General features: G+C 68.0%; 12 non-coding genes across 12 annotated transcripts; 5 read left to right on the top strand and 7 right to left on the bottom strand.

Moving 5' to 3' along the window:
- Window positions 1-106: 106 nt before the first annotated feature.
- Window positions 107-178, bottom strand: TRNAD-GUC (transfer RNA aspartic acid (anticodon GUC)). The gene has a single exon. It is a non-coding gene; the product is annotated as a tRNA-Asp (tRNA).
- Window positions 179-699: 521 nt separating this feature from the next.
- Window positions 700-782, top strand: TRNAL-CAG (transfer RNA leucine (anticodon CAG)). The gene has a single exon. It is a non-coding gene; the product is annotated as a tRNA-Leu (tRNA).
- Window positions 783-2,155: 1,373 nt separating this feature from the next.
- On the top strand, window positions 2,156-2,226 carry TRNAG-GCC (transfer RNA glycine (anticodon GCC)). The gene has a single exon. It is a non-coding gene; the product is annotated as a tRNA-Gly (tRNA).
- A 5,847-nt stretch (window positions 2,227-8,073) lies between these two features.
- Window positions 8,074-8,145, bottom strand: TRNAE-CUC (transfer RNA glutamic acid (anticodon CUC)). Its single transcript has one exon. It is a non-coding gene; the product is annotated as a tRNA-Glu (tRNA).
- Window positions 8,146-8,451: 306 nt separating this feature from the next.
- TRNAG-UCC (transfer RNA glycine (anticodon UCC)) lies at window positions 8,452-8,523 on the bottom strand. Its single transcript has one exon. It is a non-coding gene; the product is annotated as a tRNA-Gly (tRNA).
- Window positions 8,524-9,263: 740 nt separating this feature from the next.
- On the bottom strand, window positions 9,264-9,335 carry TRNAD-GUC (transfer RNA aspartic acid (anticodon GUC)). Its single transcript has one exon. It is a non-coding gene; the product is annotated as a tRNA-Asp (tRNA).
- Window positions 9,336-9,835: 500 nt separating this feature from the next.
- On the top strand, window positions 9,836-9,918 carry TRNAL-CAG (transfer RNA leucine (anticodon CAG)). Its single transcript has one exon. It is a non-coding gene; the product is annotated as a tRNA-Leu (tRNA).
- A 1,373-nt stretch (window positions 9,919-11,291) lies between these two features.
- TRNAG-GCC (transfer RNA glycine (anticodon GCC)) lies at window positions 11,292-11,362 on the top strand. The gene has a single exon. It is a non-coding gene; the product is annotated as a tRNA-Gly (tRNA).
- A 5,835-nt stretch (window positions 11,363-17,197) lies between these two features.
- TRNAE-CUC (transfer RNA glutamic acid (anticodon CUC)) lies at window positions 17,198-17,269 on the bottom strand. The gene has a single exon. It is a non-coding gene; the product is annotated as a tRNA-Glu (tRNA).
- Window positions 17,270-17,575: 306 nt separating this feature from the next.
- On the bottom strand, window positions 17,576-17,647 carry TRNAG-UCC (transfer RNA glycine (anticodon UCC)). Its single transcript has one exon. It is a non-coding gene; the product is annotated as a tRNA-Gly (tRNA).
- Window positions 17,648-18,387: 740 nt separating this feature from the next.
- TRNAD-GUC (transfer RNA aspartic acid (anticodon GUC)) lies at window positions 18,388-18,459 on the bottom strand. Its single transcript has one exon. It is a non-coding gene; the product is annotated as a tRNA-Asp (tRNA).
- A 500-nt stretch (window positions 18,460-18,959) lies between these two features.
- Window positions 18,960-19,042, top strand: TRNAL-CAG (transfer RNA leucine (anticodon CAG)). Its single transcript has one exon. It is a non-coding gene; the product is annotated as a tRNA-Leu (tRNA).
- Window positions 19,043-21,595: the final 2,553 nt, after the last annotated feature.

Genomic DNA, 21,595 nt, shown 5'->3' on the forward strand with positions numbered 1-21,595 from the left:
CGGCGCTCCGGCGCCTCGCGCAAAGGCGGGGGGAGGAGACGCAGGGCCCTCGGGGGCCAGGCGGCACGACAGAGCGCGCCCGCGGCCACCAAAAAGGGTGTGTTGCCTCCCCGTCGGGGAATCGAACCCCGGTCTCCCGCGTGACAGGCGGGGATACTCACCACTATACTAACGAGGACGGCGGCGACCGTCCTGCCGCCCGGCCGCTCTCGGGCTCTCGGGCTCTCGGGCTGCCTGCCCACGCCTCCCCCTGCCCACCGCGGGTCCCGACCCGACCGCACGCCAGACCAACCGCCTCGCTCACAGCGGCAGCCCGCGACCCCGACAGGGACCCGGACCCCCGGGGCACTGGACACTCCTAGTGCGCGCCGCCTCTGGCCGCCAAGGCGGGCATGCCGCCGGCAGAAGGGGGCCCCAGAGGGCGAGCGAGGCTGCGAGGACACGCTGGGCGCGCGTCTGGCCAGGAGAGGCGCGGGGGGGGGGGGTAGGGGGGTAGGGGCCGGCCCGCGAGCGGCGGCGCAGCCTGGCGCCTCGGCCGGCCGCCGCGCGCCGGCTCCGTCCACACCCACACCGGACGGCCGCCTGCCTGCCTGCCTGCCTGCCTGGCGCGGCGCACCGCGCGTCCCGCCAAGGGCGCCGCTGCTCGCGCCGCGTCGGGTCCCAGCCAGCCGAACGGCCACGCGCCCGACCAGGCCCGCCGTCAGGATGGCCGAGCGGTCTAAGGCGCTGCGTTCAGGTCGCAGTCTCCCCTGGAGGCGTGGGTTCGAATCCCACTCCTGACAAGCCAGCCTTTTGGCCCTCCGGACAAACGCACCCGTCCTCCGCGCGCCACTGCCTTTCTCCACACACGCTGTCCCCCCGCCACCTGCACCCCACACCAGGAACCTTCCGTCCTTCTCAGCGCATCTTTCCTCCCCAGCTGGCTGCGGCTGCGGCTGCTGGTTTTCCTGCCTCCCCGCCGCCCCCTCGCCCGCGCTCGCCCACCCTCCCACGGCCCTATCCCCGGCCGCGCCGGAAGCGCGCAGCCCCGCGACGGGTGGCAAGGCCTCCCCGCTCCGCCGGCGTTGCGAATTCTGCCAGGGGAACGGCCACCTCGCTCTGGCAGCCTTGCTTCCACGTCCGCCCCCGGCAGCTCTCCCTCCGGCCGGCACCCTGTCCTCCGCGCCCGCCCCGCCGGCCCGCCTGCGCTCCCCAGCCAACACACCGAGGCGGCCGAGCCCCCCGGCCTTGCCCGCCAAGGGGGTGCTGCGTGCCCTCGACGCTTCTCCGCCTTGCGGCCTTGGCCGGGCCACACGTGCCTGCCTCCCAGCCTTCCTGCCGGCCAGCGATCACCGGCCCTCCGTGCACGAGTCCGTCCCGGGAAGGGTGCTCCGCTTAGGAGGGCGCGGAAGCCCCGCGTGCCCGTCCAGACCACCCACAGGCGCCCGGCCCGCGCCCCCGACCTCGGCGCCCCCGCGCCCCTTCGCGGGGGAAGCCGCTGCCCGAGCCGGAGCCAAGCCCGCCCTGGCGTGCTCCCTGCCTCAGCCGGCAGTCCCCGAGCCAGGAGCCGCTCTGCCAAAGGGCCCCCCTCCTCAGCACCACCACCCCGTCAGCGCCGGACCCCTCGGGAGCGCGGGCGGCCAGAGCCCGGGCGCCGGGCTCACACGCCTTGGGGTCCCTGGGCCTGAGCGCCGCTCGGGGGGTGGGGTGGGGGAGCTGCGGCGGAGGCGCTCCGGGCCGACGCGCTGCCCGCACAGCCCGAGCCCGGCGTCCCGGCCCCCGCCCGCTCTCGCACGCCCCACCCCGGCCCGGCCCGAAAGCCAGCCCGCCCGAGGGCCTTCGGGTCGGCGCGCGGCCGCAGCGACCACGCAGCGCTCTGCAGCTGACAGGGATCCCGGCGCCGGGCAGCCGGCGTCGGCTCCCGGCCCCCTCGGGCGACACCGACAGTGTCGCGGCGGCCGTGGTCGGCGCAGAAGGCGCGGGACGGGCCGAATGGGCCCGCGTCCCTCCGCCCAGGGGTCCTGCCCGTGCCCGGATCCTGGCTTTCAGCTGGCCCGCCCGTCGTCCCTGCTCCGATGGAGCAGATAGATAGATGCCCACGGGCGAGCAGTGAGCAGGGACGGGCGGGTGGCGGCCAGCGCCTCTGGGGCAGCGGCGGGCGGCGGCGGGCACCGGGGCATGGGTGGTTCAGTGGTAGAATTCTCGCCTGCCACGCGGGAGGCCCGGGTTCGATTCCCGGCCCATGCAGCCTCAGCGTCCCCTTTTGGCCCCGCAGGGCAGCCCCAGAGCCCAGAGCTAGGTCTGCCCGCTGAAAGGCGCCCAAGGCAGCGCTCCTGCCACCTGCCGCCCGCTGCCTCTCCCACGCAGACGCCCACGACCCCTCCCCAGCCCCCATCCAAGGCCCTGCTGCCAAGCCTCCGTGGCCCCAAACCCTGCCGGCTCAGCTGCCCGTGCGCCCAGGCACCTCCCTTGTGTTTGCTCGCTTCCTCACCCGGACCCAGCCGGGGGCTCCGGGATTGACCTGAAGGAATAGCCCCCCCACTGGCCGCCGCCCGCCCCACCTCTCCACCTTGCACAGCGCGCGTCTCCAAGCTCCCTGGCTCGCTCTCCCCACACTCCGAGCATCAGTCACGCTACGTCTGCACAGCCAGGAGCAGGGAAGTTGCCACATCTGGCCAGCACACCTCCCTTTTCCCTGGAGGGTCCCTGGAGCCTGGTCTTGCGGGAGGAGTTCCAAAGAAGGCCACCAGCTCCCGTCCCTCGTCCCTCGGCAGAAATCGGTTTCCAACAGCAACGGCCTCGCCACCTCAAACAGCACCCCTTCCCCTGAAGCCCTCTTGCCCGCCTCACCTCAGCAGCAGCCCTGCCCCAAGAGCACCACCACCTCAGCCTACACCCTTCACCATCCCCCTACTCCCCCAAACGCACCCATCCCACCCCCGCTAACCGCCTCCCCCATCTCCACCCCCACCCCGCGCCCCTTTCCTCCCTGCTGCTGCGTCACTTCAGTCCTGTCCGACTCTGTGCGACCCCATAGACGGAAGCCCACCAGGCTCCCCCGTCCCTGGGATTCTCCAGGCAAGAACACTGGAGTGGGTTGCCATTTCCTTCTCCAATGTGTGAAAGTGGAAAGTGAAAAGTGAAAGTGAAGTCGCTCAGTCGTGTCCGACCCTTAGCGACCCCACCGACTGCAGCCTACCAGGCTCCTCCATCCATGGGATTTTCTAGGCAATAGTACTGGAGTGGCTTGCCATTGCCTTCTCCGCTTTCCTCCCTGAGCCGTTCCAAATCCTCCTCTTGTCAAGGAACCTGCCTTTGCATCTGTCCCCCTGGTCTGCCTCCCCCCACCCCAAGCACGGGCCTGCTCCTTTCTCTGCTTCCCCGAACACGAGTAGACCTGAGGCACATTCCTGGGTTCGTCTCAGGTGCTTGGCCAAGTGATTCAGTCCCCTGTTCTTTTCCAGCGGAGGTTAGGGCGAGATACCAACAGTTCTCCTGCTACAGAGGAAAGCCTTGTTGATCCGACTCCAGCTTCGCCCCTCCCCTGCCTTTCCCCTTGGGTAGCCCTCTGGAAGTCTTGTGTTCCACGCCTCAAAGCCGGTTTCCCCTTTGCACGGACATTCCCGTGGATTCGTTGTCAGAGTCCACAGAGCTTTGTCCCTCTGCACGCGACTCACGTCACTCAGTGGACCCTGCTGTGGGGCCGACTGGCGTTGCGGCCCGTGGCGATGGCTGCTGCTTCTTGATGGCTGCGCCATACTCCACGGTACACATATACCTCACCTTCTTGCGCCGGCCACGTGCCGCCGGGCACTCGGGCGTTTCCCACGGCTCGGCTACGGCACGGAGGGCTGCGATGACCCTGGGGGATGCCTGCGTCTCGTCCCATTAGGGGTGTTGTCTTTTCCCGACGGGTACCCGGGATTGGGTTTGCTGGATCATCACCTGAGCTCTTCTTTTTCCTGTTGTTGGACCGATCCTCGACTGACTGACTTCCCCGGAGTAGCAGCCGTTGTTCTGCAAGTGTGGTTGATCTACAGCCTGGTGTCCGTTTCCGCTGTCCGGCGTAGTGATTCAGTCCTGTGTGTGGGGGGTGAGGTTTTCAGATCGCTTTCCATTACCGGTGAGGGCAGGGTATGGGCTCTTATTCCCTGTGGTGTCCCGTGTGTCCCTGGTGCTCCTCTCCTTGCTAGGCAGTGCCGGTCCGGTATATCCGTTGAGCCCAGCTCCTCATTCATCCGTCCGTCCCTGACTTTGCCCTTGGGAAGCCCGAAGCTGCTCTCCTGTGTCTCGGAGTCTGTCGCTGGTTGGCACAGGGTTTAATTTGTACTACACTCGAGAGTCCACCCGTCTGTGACCTTCTCTGCGTGACTCCCCTCACCCAGGGTGACAGTCTGCAGCTCCAGCCGCGGTTGCCGCCAGTGACACTACTTGACTCTTGCGGACGGCTCAGTGACATCCCATGCTCTCCCTTTCTCTGATACTGCCTCGTCGAGGGTGAGCCGTGGGGGATGGGCTCGAGGGTTTTCTCCACGTCTCGGCTATGGCACACGGTGCTGCTACGACCGTGGGGTTTGCCTGTGTCTTTCCCAATGAAGAGTTGCGGCTTTCACGGATATGTACCCAGGGCTGCGATTGCGATAGCGCGCCTGTTTCCCACCTACTTCGTTACCTATTGATTTCGTTTTCTCTTTCAAGCGGACTCCAATGTCGTCGTCGCGGTTGTCGTGGAAGTCCAGTGCATTTCCAATGTCGTGCTCGTTTCCGATGGACCGCAAAGTGATTCTGTTTCCCGTGTACGGATTTCAGATCGCCTACATGGTTTCAGATTCTTTTCCACTGGAGCTTACTACAGGGTGCTGTCTCGAATTCCCTGTGTGGAACTGGATAACCTTGGTGCTTCTCCCTTTCTAGACGCTCCTGCGCATCTGTTCGTTGCAGCTCCACAGTCATCCGTCCACCGCTGCCTTTCCGCTCGTGTTACCCTAGTAAGGTGGTTTTCTGCGTGAGTCGGTTTCTCTTCGGCAAGTAGGTTCGTTTTGTATGATTTCACCCGTTCCACATGCCTTTGTCCCACTCGGGTCTGACGTTCTTCACCGAGTGTAAGAGGCTCCAGGTCCATCATTGCTTGTGACAAATGGCAGTACTTGACTTTGTCCTTTATGACTGAGTGATGGTTCCATGCTCCATCTATGCCACATCTTCTTGGGCCCGCCATTTGTGGATGGGCACTGGGGTTTGTTCCGTGTCTTGCCTATGGCAAATAGTGCTGCTGTGTCCATGGCGGCGTACGGACCCTTAGACCCCTCCGAGGTTTGTCCTCTGCGGGCGTGTACCCGGGAGGGGGGTGTGCTGGGTCACATGGGAGCTCTCCTTGGTCCTCATGAAATCTCAGCCACCCCCATCCCACCCTGAGCCCCCCTGCCATGTCACACCCGAGACTGGACATCTGCTCCTGATGAGCAGTGACTTTGGTGTCTGGGTCGGTACGGTGGGCCCAGCCATCATGGACCGGCTCTGGGCCCCATCTGGCACTCCGTTTCTCTCGTTCGCGCGCCTGCGTCCTAGCCACCGCCCAGAGAGAGCCCCAGCCCACCGCTGCGCCTGAGCAGGCTGCGGCGCCGCGTACCAGTGTGGCTCGCCCGCTCACCCGCCTCCCCGTCCAGGTGGAGTCCTCTCCCACCACACCATCTTCCTCACGCCACATCCCCTCACTGTCACAGCCTGCCCTCTGCCATTCCCGCCAGACTGCAGGCTCGGCCCCATCTCCCCGCCACCATGCCCCTGGAGCCCCGGGCCATCCCTCACGCGTCCTGCTCTGCCCTGGCGTTCACCAGTGCGGGCCTCCCTCGGGCTCCGCAGACCCACCCTACCCCACCCCCACCCCCACCCACCACAGATCCGTCCCAGCCTCACACGCGTGCCTGGCCCGGCGCCGCCCCCGCCCCCGCCCCCGCCCACGCCCCCGCCCCCATGCTTCTGCAGAGGCCCTGCTCGCATGGCCTTCGGATCTGTCGGCCAGGTCCCCGCGAGCCCCACGCCTCCCCTTCCCTCCGGCCCTCCACGCAGATGCCCCGCCCAAGCACCCCCGGCCCGCCTCCCAGCTCCCGGCTCGCCGCCGCCCCCTCTCCCTGCGATCGCTCTGCCCCGTCCCTGATCCCCGGGGGGCGCCCACCAGCCATGGCCCCAAGCACCTTCGTCCCGCACCCTCGCCCACGGACGCCCACGCCCACGGCCCCGGCAGGGGCGGCGAGGAAACCTCGTGCGGCGACGCCGAGCACACGTCGGGCCACAGGGGCTCCTTTCCCACAGGGGACTCGGCTTCGTCCCATCGCACCCGAGATTGCCGCCCTCGCCGCACGTTGGTGCCCTTCGTCGGTCGTCCCCTTACCCCCCCAGCCCCGAAGGACACAGTCCTTGAACAGACGTGAAACCCTTCGGGGACAGACGAGCCCGAGATTGGGCCAAGAGGAGACTGTGGTGGGCCATATCCCTCGGGGAGAGTTCCTAGGGGAAGACGATGACAGGTTGGCGAGAGGGATGGATTGGATCCCGGAGAGACAGTTTGGGGAGAATGGGAAACTATGAGATGTGGTAACTAGGTGAGGGGTGCCTGGAACAGGGCGCTCTGGGTGTGTGTGCGCGCGCGCGCCCGAGGGTTACAAGTGGGGGAGGGAGATCTGGGTGAATCTTGCCTCAGTCCGGTAGGATTGAGAGCTGTGGTCAGGCAAGGGAAACACCACGTCGGTCGGGTTGTCCACCCTGGCAGGCACCGCTGCCTCAAGCCAGCGCATCTGCCGCCTCCCCGCTGGTGGCTAGGTTTTCCCGGCCGGCCCGCCCCACCCCGCCAGGAACTGCGGGCTCTCTCACTTCCACTGCACGGTGGTGTGACTCGCGGCACAGGTCCACATTCCTCTTCACCCCTTTGCCTCGCGGAGAGCGAAGGAGAACTCAGGAGCCTCTTGATGAAAGAGGAGAGCGAAAAAGTTGGCTTAAAACTCAACCTTTTGCGGGAGCTCCCCCCAAATCACTGCAGACGGTGGCCGTGCCCATGAAATGAAAAGTCGTTCGCTCCTTGCGAGAAGAGCTATGACCAACGTAGACAGCATGTCAAAAAGCAGAGACATGACTCTGCGACGAGGGTCCGTCTCGTGAAAGCTACGCTTTCTCCAGCAGTCACGCACAGATGTGAGAGTTGGAGTACAAGGAAAGCTGAGCGCCAAAGAACTGATGCTTTTGACCTGCAGTGTTGGAGAAGACTCTCGAGAGTCCCCTTGGACTGCAAGGAGATCCAACCAGTCAATCCTAGAGGAAATCAGTCCCGAGAAGTCAGTGGAAGGACTGACGCTGAAGCCGAAACTCCAATCCTCTGGCCACCTGACGTGAAGGACTGACTCACTAGAAAAGACGCTGATGGAAGGCAGGAAGAGACGGGGACGACACGACAGAAGCGGCGATGGTGGGATGGGCATGAGCATGAGCCAGCTGGGGGAGTTGGTGATGCACAGGGAAGCCTGGGCTGCTGCAGCGCATTGTGCGACTGAACCGATGCTGATGCCTCCCGGAGCGCACTCAGGACCAGAACCCTCTGGGAGCCACCCGCGGCGTCCGGGAGTCACAGCCAGCCCGGGACCTGGCACGCAATGGCCGAGCCGCCCAGAGGGGTGGCCGGCGTGAGGGGCGTGGGAGGGGAGGCGTGTCCGTGGCCACGGGCCCCACTCCCAGAGGCAGATCCCCCTCGCTCACCTTCGGCTGTGGCCACCGCCACTGCCGGCCCGCGCTGGCGACCACCACGGCCCACGCCACTACCCCCACCGGCACTACCCCACCCCACCTCCTCACCACGGCCCACAGCAGGAGACCCAGCACAAGCCCAGGGGCAGCAGCCGCAGCCCCTCAGGAGGGAGGGAGGGAGGCGGGGGATGGGAGGCCTCAGGCGGGTGGTGGTGGCAGCGGCGCCAGGTCCCCAGCGCGGCCCAAAGGCTTGCCCCGGGGGGCGTCTGTCGCAGCGCGGAGCAAGCCTCGGCTAAAAGGGTGGTAAGGGTCGCCGGCGAGGAGATCGGGAGGTGGCGGGCGGAGAGGAAGAAGAAAGGCTTCCCTGGCCGGGAATCGAACCCGGGCCGCGGCGGTGAGAGCGCCGAATCCTAACCACTAGACCACCAGGGAGCGTCGGGCTGCGGCCCTCGCCTGCTCCTGCTGAACCCGGCGCCTCCATGCCACCCGCCCGCGCCACCTCGCTGCCCACACCCGGCCTCTGCAAGTCCAGACGCCCGCCGGCCCTGTCAGTCCGCCGGCCCCGGCGGGCCGTCTTGCTTTCAGCACCCTCAAAGCGCTGCGCGCCGCCGGCTTCGGGCACACACGCCAAAAGCCGCGGGCCAGCTGGCTGGCTCCCTGCTCCCCGCTCTCTCTCCCCGCCCCGCCACCGACGCCCCTGCCGGGAGGGCGGTGGAGCTCAGCAAAAAGTCGGCCCGCTGCGTTGGCCGGGAATCGAACCCGGGTCAACTGCTTGGAAGGCAGCTATGCTCACCACTATACCACCAACGCTGTACAGCGCGGGCCGCCGCCAGACGCCGGCCGCGGGCTCGCCCCTGGACACCCTCGCCGCCACCTCCGCCGCCGCATTCGTGCCCCGACGACCAGTCAGCCGGAGGCTCTGCGCCGCCGCCGCCGCCGGAGCCACCAGGAGCCGCTCGGCGCACCATCGGCGCCAGCGCCACGCAGCTGCCGGGGTCCACCGGCCCGACCGCCCCGGGGCGGCGCTCCCGCGGCCTTGCCACCCTCCGGCCCTGCGCTCCCCGCCGCGGCCCGCGAACGCCTCCGCCCTCAGCCCCGGGGTGCAAGGCGGTGCACGCAGCTTCCAGCACCCCGCTGGCCAGAGCCCTTCTCCACCGGCCGCTGGGCGAGCCCACTTCGCACGACGACGGGAGGGACACGGGACCCACCCGCATGCACGCGTCCCGGCGCTGTGCCGAGCCGCAGGGCGGGGGCGTCGCGAGCCTAGGAGCCCACTGAGGCAGCCTCGGTGGGCGGGCGGGCCGCAAGAGCCGGCTACGGTCGGGCAAGGCCGTGGGGTCGCCAAGGAAGGCCCTCGCTCGGCCGTGGCGACCGAGCGCCCGGCGACGACAAAGGGCTCAGGCTGGAGGGGGTGGACGGCGGGTAGGCCGGGCACCGCCTTTGGCGGCGCTCCGGCGCCTCGCGCAAAGGCGGGGGGAGGAGACGCAGGGCCCTCGGGGGCCAGGCGGCACGGCAGAGCGCGCCCGCGGCCACCAAAAAGGGTGTGTTGCCTCCCCGTCGGGGAATCGAACCCCGGTCTCCCGCGTGACAGGCGGGGATACTCACCACTATACTAACGAGGACGGCGGCGACCGTCCTGCCGCCCGGCCGCTCTCGGGCTCTCGGGCTGCCTGCCCACGCCTCCCCCTGCCCACCGCGGGTCCCGACCCGACCGCACGCCAGACCAACCGCCTCGCTCACAGCGGCAGCCCGCGACCCCGACAGGGACCCGGACCCCCGGGGCACTGGACACTCCTGGTGCGCGCCGCCTCTGGCCGCCAAGGCGGGCATGCCGCCGGCAGAAGGGGGCCCCAGAGGGCGAGCGAGGCTGCGAGGACACGCTGGGCGCGCGTCTGGCCAGGAGAGGCGCGGGGGGGTAGGGGCCGGCCCGCGAGCGGCGGCGCAGCCTGGCGCCTCGGCCGGCCGCCGCGCGCCGGCTCCGTCCACACCCACACCGGACGGCCGCCTGCCTGCCTGCCTGCCTGCCTGGCGCGGCGCACCGCGCGTCCCGCCAAGGGCGCCGCTGCTCGCGCCGCGTCGGGTCCCAGCCAGCCGAACGGCCACGCGCCCGACCAGGCCCGCCGTCAGGATGGCCGAGCGGTCTAAGGCGCTGCGTTCAGGTCGCAGTCTCCCCTGGAGGCGTGGGTTCGAATCCCACTCCTGACAAGCCAGCCTTTTGGCCCTCCGGACAAACGCACCCGTCCTCCGCGCGCCACTGCCTTTCTCCACACACGCTGTCCCCCCGCCACCTGCACCCCACACCAGGAACCTTCCGTCCTTCTCAGCGCATCTTTCCTCCCCAGCTGGCTGCGGCTGCGGCTGCTGGTTTTCCTGCCTCCCCGCCGCCCCCTCGCCCGCGCTCGCCCACCCTCCCACGGCCCTATCCCCGGCCGCGCCGGAAGCGCGCAGCCCCGCGACGGGTGGCAAGGCCTCCCCGCTCCGCCGGCGTTGCGAATTCTGCCAGGGGAACGGCCACCTCGCTCTGGCAGCCTTGCTTCCACGTCCGCCCCCGGCAGCTCTCCCTCCGGCCGGCACCCTGTCCTCCGCGCCCGCCCCGCCGGCCCGCCTGCGCTCCCCAGCCAACACACCGAGGCGGCCGAGCCCCCCGGCCTTGCCCGCCAAGGGGGTGCTGCGTGCCCTCGACGCTTCTCCGCCTTGCGGCCTTGGCCGGGCCACACGTGCCTGCCTCCCAGCCTTCCTGCCGGCCAGCGATCACCGGCCCTCCGTGCACGAGTCCGTCCCGGGAAGGGTGCTCCGCTTAGGAGGGCGCGGAAGCCCCGCGTGCCCGTCCAGACCACCCACAGGCGCCCGGCCCGCGCCCCCGACCTCGGCGCCCCCGCGCCCCTTCGCGGGGGAAGCCGCTGCCCGAGCCGGAGCCAAGCCCGCCCTGGCGTGCTCCCTGCCTCAGCCGGCAGTCCCCGAGCCAGGAGCCGCTCTGCCAAAGGGCCCCCCTCCTCAGCACCACCACCCCGTCAGCGCCGGACCCCTCGGGAGCGCGGGCGGCCAGAGCCCGGGCGCCGGGCTCACACGCCTTGGGGTCCCTGGGCCTGAGCGCCGCTCGGGGGGTGGGGTGGGGGAGCTGCGGCGGAGGCGCTCCGGGCCGACGCGCTGCCCGCACAGCCCGAGCCCGGCGTCCCGGCCCCCGCCCGCTCTCGCACGCCCCACCCCGGCCCGGCCCGAAAGCCAGCCCGCCCGAGGGCCTTCGGGTCGGCGCGCGGCCGCAGCGACCACGCAGCGCTCTGCAGCTGACAGGGATCCCGGCGCCGGGCAGCCGGCGTCGGCTCCCGGCCCCCTCGGGCGACACCGACAGTGTCGCGGCGGCCGTGGTCGGCGCAGAAGGCGCGGGACGGGCCGAATGGGCCCGCGTCCCTCCGCCCAGGGGTCCTGCCCGTGCCCGGATCCTGGCTTTCAGCTGGCCCGCCCGTCGTCCCTGCTCCGATGGAGCAGATAGATAGATGCCCACGGGCGAGCAGTGAGCAGGGACGGGCGGGTGGCGGCCAGCGCCTCTGGGGCAGCGGCGGGCGGCGGCGGGCACCGGGGCATGGGTGGTTCAGTGGTAGAATTCTCGCCTGCCACGCGGGAGGCCCGGGTTCGATTCCCGGCCCATGCAGCCTCAGCGTCCCCTTTTGGCCCCGCAGGGCAGCCCCAGAGCCCAGAGCTAGGTCTGCCCGCTGAAAGGCGCCCAAGGCAGCGCTCCTGCCACCTGCCGCCCGCTGCCTCTCCCACGCAGACGCCCACGACCCCTCCCCAGCCCCCATCCAAGGCCCTGCTGCCAAGCCTCCGTGGCCCCAAACCCTGCCGGCTCAGCTGCCCGTGCGCCCAGGCACCTCCCTTGTGTTTGCTCGCTTCCTCACCCGGACCCAGCCGGGGGCTCCGGGATTGACCTGAAGGAATAGCCCCCCCACTGGCCGCCGCCCGCCCCACCTCTCCACCTTGCACAGCGCGCGTCTCCAAGCTCCCTGGCTCGCTCTCCCCACACTCCGAGCATCAGTCACGCTACGTCTGCACAGCCAGGAGCAGGGAAGTTGCCACATCTGGCCAGCACACCTCCCTTTTCCCTGGAGGGTCCCTGGAGCCTGGTCTTGCGGGAGGAGTTCCAAAGAAGGCCACCAGCTCCCGTCCCTCGTCCCTCGGCAGAAATCGGTTTCCAACAGCAACGGCCTCGCCACCTCAAACAGCACCCCTTCCCCTGAAGCCCTCTTGCCCGCCTCACCTCAGCAGCAGCCCTGCCCCAAGAGCACCACCACCTCAGCCTACACCCTTCACCATCCCCCTACTCCCCCAAACGCACCCATCCCACCCCCGCTAACCGCCTCCCCCATCTCCACCCCCACCCCGCGCCCCTTTCCTCCCTGCTGCTGCGTCACTTCAGTCCTGTCCGACTCTGTGCGACCCCATAGACGGAAGCCCACCAGGCTCCCCCGTCCCTGGGATTCTCCAGGCAAGAACACTGGAGTGGGTTGCCATTTCCTTCTCCAATGTGTGAAAGTGGAAAGTGAAAAGTGAAAGTGAAGTCGCTCAGTCGTGTCCGACCCTTAGCGACCCCACCGACTGCAGCCTACCAGGCTCCTCCATCCATGGGATTTTCTAGGCAATAGTACTGGAGTGGCTTGCCATTGCCTTCTCCGCTTTCCTCCCTGAGCCGTTCCAAATCCTCCTCTTGTCAAGGAACCTGCCTTTGCATCTGTCCCCCTGGTCTGCCTCCCCCCACCCCAAGCACGGGCCTGCTCCTTTCTCTGCTTCCCCGAACACGAGTAGACCTGAGGCACATTCCTGGGTTCGTCTCAGGTGCTTGGCCAAGTGATTCAGTCCCCTGTTCTTTTCCAGCGGAGGTTAGGGCGAGATACCAACAGTTCTCCTGCTACAGAGGAAAGCCTTGTTGATCCGACTCCAGCTTCGCCCCTCCCCTGCCTTTCCCCTTGGGTAGCCCTCTGGAAGTCTTGTGTTCCACGCCTCAAAGCCGGTTTCCCCTTTGCACGGACATTCCCGTGGATTCGTTGTCAGAGTCCACAGAGCTTTGTCCCTCTGCACGCGACTCACGTCACTCAGTGGACCCTGCTGTGGGGCCGACTGGCGTTGCGGCCCGTGGCGATGGCTGCTGCTTCTTGATGGCTGCGCCATACTCCACGGTACACATATACCTCACCTTCTTGCGCCGGCCACGTGCCGCCGGGCACTCGGGCGTTTCCCACGGCTCGGCTACGGCACGGAGGGCTGCGATGACCCTGGGGGATGCCTGCGTCTCGTCCCATTAGGGGTGTTGTCTTTTCCCGACGGGTACCCGGGATTGGGTTTGCTGGATCATCACCTGAGCTCTTCTTTTTCCTGTTGTTGGACCGATCCTCGACTGACTGACTTCCCCGGAGTAGCAGCCGTTGTTCTGCAAGTGTGGTTGATCTACAGCCTGGTGTCCGTTTCCGCTGTCCGGCGTAGTGATTCAGTCCTGTGTGTGGGGGGTGAGGTTTTCAGATCGCTTTCCATTACCGGTGAGGGCAGGGTATGGGCTCTTATTCCCTGTGGTGTCCCGTGTGTCCCTGGTGCTCCTCTCCTTGCTAGGCAGTGCCGGTCCGGTATATCCGTTGAGCCCAGCTCCTCATTCATCCGTCCGTCCCTGACTTTGCCCTTGGGAAGCCCGAAGCTGCTCTCCTGTGTCTCGGAGTCTGTCGCTGGTTGGCACAGGGTTTAATTTGTACTACACTCGAGAGTCCACCCGTCTGTGACCTTCTCTGCGTGACTCCCCTCACCCAGGGTGACAGTCTGCAGCTCCAGCCGCGGTTGCCGCCAGTGACACTACTTGACTCTTGCGGACGGCTCAGTGACATCCCATGCTCTCCCTTTCTCTGATACTGCCTCGTCGAGGGTGAGCCGTGGGGGATGGGCTCGAGGGTTTTCTCCACGTCTCGGCTATGGCACACGGTGCTGCTACGACCGTGGGGTTTGCCTGTGTCTTTCCCAATGAAGAGTTGCGGCTTTCACGGATATGTACCCAGGGCTGCGATTGCGATAGCGCGCCTGTTTCCCACCTACTTCGTTACCTATTGATTTCGTTTTCTCTTTCAAGCGGACTCCAATGTCGTCGTCGCGGTTGTCGTGGAAGTCCAGTGCATTTCCAATGTCGTGCTCGTTTCCGATGGACCGCAAAGTGATTCTGTTTCCCGTGTACGGATTTCAGATCGCCTACATGGTTTCAGATTCTTTTCCACTGGAGCTTACTACAGGGTGCTGTCTCGAATTCCCTGTGTGGAACTGGATAACCTTGGTGCTTCTCCCTTTCTAGACGCTCCTGCGCATCTGTTCGTTGCAGCTCCACAGTCATCCGTCCACCGCTGCCTTTCCGCTCGTGTTACCCTAGTAAGGTGGTTTTCTGCGTGAGTCGGTTTCTCTTCGGCAAGTAGGTTCGTTTTGTATGATTTCACCCGTTCCACATGCCTTTGTCCCACTCGGGTCTGACGTTCTTCACCGAGTGTAAGAGGCTCCAGGTCCATCATTGCTTGTGACAAATGGCAGTACTTGACTTTGTCCTTTATGACTGAGTGATGGTTCCATGCTCCATCTATGCCACATCTTCTTGGGCCCGCCATTTGTGGATGGGCACTGGGGTTTGTTCCGTGTCTTGCCTATGGCAAATAGTGCTGCTGTGTCCATGGCGGCGTACGGACCCTTAGACCCCTCCGAGGTTTGTCCTCTGCGGGCGTGTACCCGGGAGGGGGGTGTGCTGGGTCACATGGGAGCTCTCCTTGGTCCTCATGAAATCTCAGCCACCCCCATCCCACCCTGAGCCCCCCTGCCATGTCACACCCGAGACTGGACATCTGCTCCTGATGAGCAGTGACTTTGGTGTCTGGGTCGGTACGGTGGGCCCAGCCATCATGGACCGGCTCTGGGCCCCATCTGGCACTCCGTTTCTCTCGTTCGCGCGCCTGCGTCCTAGCCACCGCCCAGAGAGAGCCCCAGCCCACCGCTGCGCCTGAGCAGGCTGCGGCGCCGCGTACCAGTGTGGCTCGCCCGCTCACCCGCCTCCCCGTCCAGGTGGAGTCCTCTCCCACCACACCATCTTCCTCACGCCACATCCCCTCACTGTCACAGCCTGCCCTCTGCCATTCCCGCCAGACTGCAGGCTCGGCCCCATCTCCCCGCCACCATGCCCCTGGAGCCCCGGGCCATCCCTCACGCGTCCTGCTCTGCCCTGGCGTTCACCAGTGCGGGCCTCCCTCGGGCTCCGCAGACCCACCCTACCCCACCCCCACCCCCACCCACCACAGATCCGTCCCAGCCTCACACGCGTGCCTGGCCCGGCGCCGCCCCCGCCCCCGCCCCCGCCCCCATGCTTCTGCAGAGGCCCTGCTCGCATGGCCTTCGGATCTGTCGGCCAGGTCCCCGCGAGCCCCACGCCTCCCCTTCCCTCCGGCCCTCCACGCAGATGCCCCGCCCAAGCACCCCCGGCCCGCCTCCCAGCTCCCGGCTCGCCGCCGCCCCCTCTCCCTGCGATCGCTCTGCCCCGTCCCTGATCCCCGGGGGGCGCCCACCAGCCATGGCCCCAAGCACCTTCGTCCCGCACCCTCGCCCACGGACGCCCACGCCCACGGCCCCGGCAGGGGCGGCGAGGAAACCTCGTGCGGCGACGCCGAGCACACGTCGGGCCACAGGGGCTCCTTTCCCACAGGGGACTCGGCTTCGTCCCATCGCACCCGAGATTGCCGCCCTCGCCGCACGTTGGTGCCCTTCGTCGGTCGTCCCCTTACCCCCCCAGCCCCGAAGGACACAGTCCTTGAACAGACGTGAAACCCTTCGGGGACAGACGAGCCCGAGATTGGGCCAAGAGGAGACTGTGGTGGGCCATATCCCTCGGGGAGAGTTCCTAGGGGAAGACGATGACAGGTTGGCGAGAGGGATGGATTGGATCCCGGAGAGACAGTTTGGGGAGAATGGGAAACTATGAGATGTGGTAACTAGGTGAGGGGTGCCTGGAACAGGGCGCTCTGGGTGTGTGTGCGCGCGCGCGCCCGAGGGTTACAAGTGGGGGAGGGAGATCTGGGTGAATCTTGCCTCAGTCCGGTAGGATTGAGAGCTGTGGTCAGGCAAGGGAAACACCACGTCGGTCGGGTTGTCCACCCTGGCAGGCACCGCTGCCTCAAGCCAGCGCATCTGCCGCCTCCCCGCTGGTGGCTAGGTTTTCCCGGCCGGCCCGCCCCACCCCGCCAGGAACTGCGGGCTCTCTCACTTCCACTGCACGGTGGTGTGACTCGCGGCACAGGTCCACATTCCTCTTCACCCCTTTGCCTCGCGGAGAGCGAAGGAGAACTCAGGAGCCTCTTGATGAAAGAGGAGAGCGAAAAAGTTGGCTTAAAACTCAACCTTTTGCGGGAGCTCCCCCCAAATCACTGCAGACGGTGGCCGTGCCCATGAAATGAAAAGTCGTTCGCTCCTTGCGAGAAGAGCTATGACCAACGTAGACAGCATGTCAAAAAGCAGAGACATGACTCTGCGACGAGGGTCCGTCTCGTGAAAGCTACGCTTTCTCCAGCAGTCACGCACAGATGTGAGAGTTGGAGTACAAGGAAAGCTGAGCGCCAAAGAACTGATGCTTTTGACCTGCAGTGTTGGAGAAGACTCTCGAGAGTCCCCTTGGACTGCAAGGAGATCCAACCAGTCAATCCTAGAGGAAATCAGTCCCGAGAAGTCAGTGGAAGGACTGACGCTGAAGCCGAAACTCCAATCCTCTGGCCACCTGACGTGAAGGACTGACTCACTAGAAAAGACGCTGATGGAAGGCAGGAAGAGACGGGGACGACACGACAGAAGCGGCGATGGTGGGATGGGCATGAGCATGAGCCAGCTGGGGGAGTTGGTGATGCACAGGGAAGCCTGGGCTGCTGCAGCGCATTGTGCGACTGAACCGATGCTGATGCCTCCCGGAGCGCACTCAGGACCAGAACCCTCTGGGAGCCACCCGCGGCGTCCGGGAGTCACAGCCAGCCCGGGACCTGGCACGCAATGGCCGAGCCGCCCAGAGGGGTGGCCGGCGTGAGGGGCGTGGGAGGGGAGGCGTGTCCGTGGCCACGGGCCCCACTCCCAGAGGCAGATCCCCCTCGCTCACCTTCGGCTGTGGCCACCGCCACTGCCGGCCCGCGCTGGCGACCACCACGGCCCACGCCACTACCCCCACCGGCACTACCCCACCCCACCTCCTCACCACGGCCCACAGCAGGAGACCCAGCACAAGCCCAGGGGCAGCAGCCGCAGCCCCTCAGGAGGGAGGGAGGGAGGCGGGGGATGGGAGGCCTCAGGCGGGTGGTGGTGGCAGCGGCGCCAGGTCCCCAGCGCGGCCCAAAGGCTTGCCCCGGGGGGCGTCTGTCGCAGCGCGGAGCAAGCCTCGGCTAAAAGGGTGGTAAGGGTCGCCGGCGAGGAGATCGGGAGGTGGCGGGCGGAGAGGAAGAAGAAAGGCTTCCCTGGCCGGGAATCGAACCCGGGCCGCGGCGGTGAGAGCGCCGAATCCTAACCACTAGACCACCAGGGAGCGTCGGGCTGCGGCCCTCGCCTGCTCCTGCTGAACCCGGCGCCTCCATGCCACCCGCCCGCGCCACCTCGCTGCCCACACCCGGCCTCTGCAAGTCCAGACGCCCGCCGGCCCTGTCAGTCCGCCGGCCCCGGCGGGCCGTCTTGCTTTCAGCACCCTCAAAGCGCTGCGCGCCGCCGGCTTCGGGCACACACGCCAAAAGCCGCGGGCCAGCTGGCTGGCTCCCTGCTCCCCGCTCTCTCTCCCCGCCCCGCCACCGACGCCCCTGCCGGGAGGGCGGTGGAGCTCAGCAAAAAGTCGGCCCGCTGCGTTGGCCGGGAATCGAACCCGGGTCAACTGCTTGGAAGGCAGCTATGCTCACCACTATACCACCAACGCTGTACAGCGCGGGCCGCCGCCAGACGCCGGCCGCGGGCTCGCCCCTGGACACCCTCGCCGCCACCTCCGCCGCCGCATTCGTGCCCCGACGACCAGTCAGCCGGAGGCTCTGCGCCGCCGCCGCCGCCGGAGCCACCAGGAGCCGCTCGGCGCACCATCGGCGCCAGCGCCACGCAGCTGCCGGGGTCCACCGGCCCGACCGCCCCGGGGCGGCGCTCCCGCGGCCTTGCCACCCTCCGGCCCTGCGCTCCCCGCCGCGGCCCGCGAACGCCTCCGCCCTCAGCCCCGGGGTGCAAGGCGGTGCACGCAGCTTCCAGCACCCCGCTGGCCAGAGCCCTTCTCCACCGGCCGCTGGGCGAGCCCACTTCGCACGACGACGGGAGGGACACGGGACCCACCCGCATGCACGCGTCCCGGCGCTGTGCCGAGCCGCAGGGCGGGGGCGTCGCGAGCCTAGGAGCCCACTGAGGCAGCCTCGGTGGGCGGGCGGGCCGCAAGAGCCGGCTACGGTCGGGCAAGGCCGTGGGGTCGCCAAGGAAGGCCCTCGCTCGGCCGTGGCGACCGAGCGCCCGGCGACGACAAAGGGCTCAGGCTGGAGGGGGTGGACGGCGGGTAGGCCGGGCACCGCCTTTGGCGGCGCTCCGGCGCCTCGCGCAAAGGCGGGGGGAGGAGACGCAGGGCCCTCGGGGGCCAGGCGGCACGGCAGAGCGCGCCCGCGGCCACCAAAAAGGGTGTGTTGCCTCCCCGTCGGGGAATCGAACCCCGGTCTCCCGCGTGACAGGCGGGGATACTCACCACTATACTAACGAGGACGGCGGCGACCGTCCTGCCGCCCGGCCGCTCTCGGGCTCTCGGGCTGCCTGCCCACGCCTCCCCCTGCCCACCGCGGGTCCCGACCCGACCGCACGCCAGACCAACCGCCTCGCTCACAGCGGCAGCCCGCGACCCCGACAGGGACCCGGACCCCCGGGGCACTGGACACTCCTGGTGCGCGCCGCCTCTGGCCGCCAAGGCGGGCATGCCGCCGGCAGAAGGGGGCCCCAGAGGGCGAGCGAGGCTGCGAGGACACGCTGGGCGCGCGTCTGGCCAGGAGAGGCGCGGGGGGGTAGGGGCCGGCCCGCGAGCGGCGGCGCAGCCTGGCGCCTCGGCCGGCCGCCGCGCGCCGGCTCCGTCCACACCCACACCGGACGGCCGCCTGCCTGCCTGCCTGCCTGCCTGGCGCGGCGCACCGCGCGTCCCGCCAAGGGCGCCGCTGCTCGCGCCGCGTCGGGTCCCAGCCAGCCGAACGGCCACGCGCCCGACCAGGCCCGCCGTCAGGATGGCCGAGCGGTCTAAGGCGCTGCGTTCAGGTCGCAGTCTCCCCTGGAGGCGTGGGTTCGAATCCCACTCCTGACAAGCCAGCCTTTTGGCCCTCCGGACAAACGCACCCGTCCTCCGCGCGCCACTGCCTTTCTCCACACACGCTGTCCCCCCGCCACCTGCACCCCACACCAGGAACCTTCCGTCCTTCTCAGCGCATCTTTCCTCCCCAGCTGGCTGCGGCTGCGGCTGCTGGTTTTCCTGCCTCCCCGCCGCCCCCTCGCCCGCGCTCGCCCACCCTCCCACGGCCCTATCCCCGGCCGCGCCGGAAGCGCGCAGCCCCGCGACGGGTGGCAAGGCCTCCCCGCTCCGCCGGCGTTGCGAATTCTGCCAGGGGAACGGCCACCTCGCTCTGGCAGCCTTGCTTCCACGTCCGCCCCCGGCAGCTCTCCCTCCGGCCGGCACCCTGTCCTCCGCGCCCGCCCCGCCGGCCCGCCTGCGCTCCCCAGCCAACACACCGAGGCGGCCGAGCCCCCCGGCCTTGCCCGCCAAGGGGGTGCTGCGTGCCCTCGACGCTTCTCCGCCTTGCGGCCTTGGCCGGGCCACACGTGCCTGCCTCCCAGCCTTCCTGCCGGCCAGCGATCACCGGCCCTCCGTGCACGAGTCCGTCCCGGGAAGGGTGCTCCGCTTAGGAGGGCGCGGAAGCCCCGCGTGCCCGTCCAGACCACCCACAGGCGCCCGGCCCGCGCCCCCGACTTCGGCGCCACCGCGCCCCTTCGCGGGGGAAGCCGCTGCCCGAGCCGGAGCCAAGCCCGCCATGGCGTGCTCCCTGCCTCAGCCGGCAGTCCCCGAGCCAGGAGCCGCTCTGCCAAAGGGCCCCCCTCCTCAGCACCACCACCCCGTCAGCGCCGGACCCCTCGGGAGCGCGGGCGGCCAGAGCCCGTGCAACCGGCTCACACACCTTGGGGTCCATGGGCCTGAGCGCCGCTCCGGGGTGGGGTGGGGGTGGGGGAGTTGCGGCGGAGGCGCAGGGATATGGCCCACCACTGTCTGCTCTTGGCCCAATCTCGGGCTCGTCTGTCCCCAGAGGGTGTCACGTCTCTTCAAGGACTGTGACCTTCGGGGCTAGGGGGGAAAGGGGACGAACGACGAAGGGCACGAACGTGCGGCGAGGGCGGCAATCACGGGTACGATGGTACGAAGCCGAGTCCCCTGTGGGAAAGGAGCCCCTGTGGCACGACGTGTGCCGGTCGTGTGCTCGCCGTCGCCGCACGAGGTTTCTTCGCCGCCCCTGCCGGGGCCGTGGGCGTGGGCGTCCATGGGCGAGGGTGCGGGACGAAGGTGCTTGGGGCCATGGCTGGTGGGCGCCCCCCGGGGATCAGGGACGGGACAAAGCGATCGTACGGAGAGGGGGCGGCGGCGAGCCGGGAGCTGGGAGGAGGGCCGGGGGTGCTTGGGCGGGGCATCTGCGTGGAGGGCCGGAGGGAAGGGGAGGCGTGGGGCTCGCGGGGACCTGACCGACAGATCCGAAGGCCACGCGAGCAGGGCCTCTGTAGAAGCATGGGGGCGGGGGCGGCGCCGTGCCAGACACACGTGTGAGGCTGGGCCGGATCTGTGGTGGGTGGGGGTGGGGGTGGGGTAGGGTGGGTCTGCGGAGCCCGAGGGAGACCCGCACTGGTGAACGCCAGGGCAGAGCAGGACGCGTGAGGGATGGCCCGGGGCTCCAGGGGCATGGTGGCGTGGAGATGGGGCCGAGCCTGCAGTCTGGCGGGAATGGCAGAGGGCAGGCTGTGACAGTGAGGGGATGTGGCGTGAGGAAGATGGTGTGGTGGGAGAGGACTCCACCTGGACGGGGAGGCGGGTGAGCGGGCGAGCCACACTGGTGCGCGGCGCCGCAGCCTGCTCAGGCGCAGCGGTGGGCTGGGGCTCTCTCTGGGCGGTGGCTAGGACGCAGGCGCGCGAACGAGAGAAACGGAGTGCCAGATGGGGCCCAGAGCCGGTCCATGATGGCTGGGCCCACCGTACCGACCCAGACACCAAAGTCACTGCTCATCAGGAGCAGATGTCCAGTCTCGGGTGTGACATGGCAGGGGGGCTCAGGGTGGGATGGGGGTGGCTGAGATTTCATGAGGACCAAGGAGAGCTCCCATGTGACCCAGCACACCCCCCTCCCGGGTACACGCCCGCAGAGGACAAACCTCGGAGGGGTCTAAGGGTCCGTACGCCGCCATGGACACAGCAGCACTATTTGCCATAGGCAAGACACGGAACAAACCCCAGTGCCCATCCACAAATGGCGGGCCCAAGAAGATGTGGCATAGATGGAGCATGGAACCATCACTCAGTCATAAAGGACAAAGTCAAGTACTGCCATTTGTCACAAGCAATGATGGACCTGGAGCCTCTTACACTCGGTGAAGAACGTCAGACCCGAGTGGGACAAAGGCATGTGGAACGGGTGAAATCATACAAAACGAACCTACTTGCCGAAGAGAAACCGACTCACGCAGAAAACCACCTTACTAGGGTAACACGAGCGGAAAGGCAGCGGTGGACGGATGACTGTGGAGCTGCAACGAACAGATGCGCAGGAGCGTCTAGAAAGGGAGAAGCACCAAGGTTATCCAGTTCCACACAGGGAATTCGAGA

The sequence above is a fragment of the Moschus berezovskii genome, chromosome 4 (assembly GCF_049115385.1).
Source record: "Moschus berezovskii isolate FMDL1 chromosome 4, NW_MosBer_1.0, whole genome shotgun sequence".
Lineage (NCBI taxonomy): Eukaryota > Metazoa > Chordata > Mammalia > Artiodactyla > Moschidae > Moschus > Moschus berezovskii.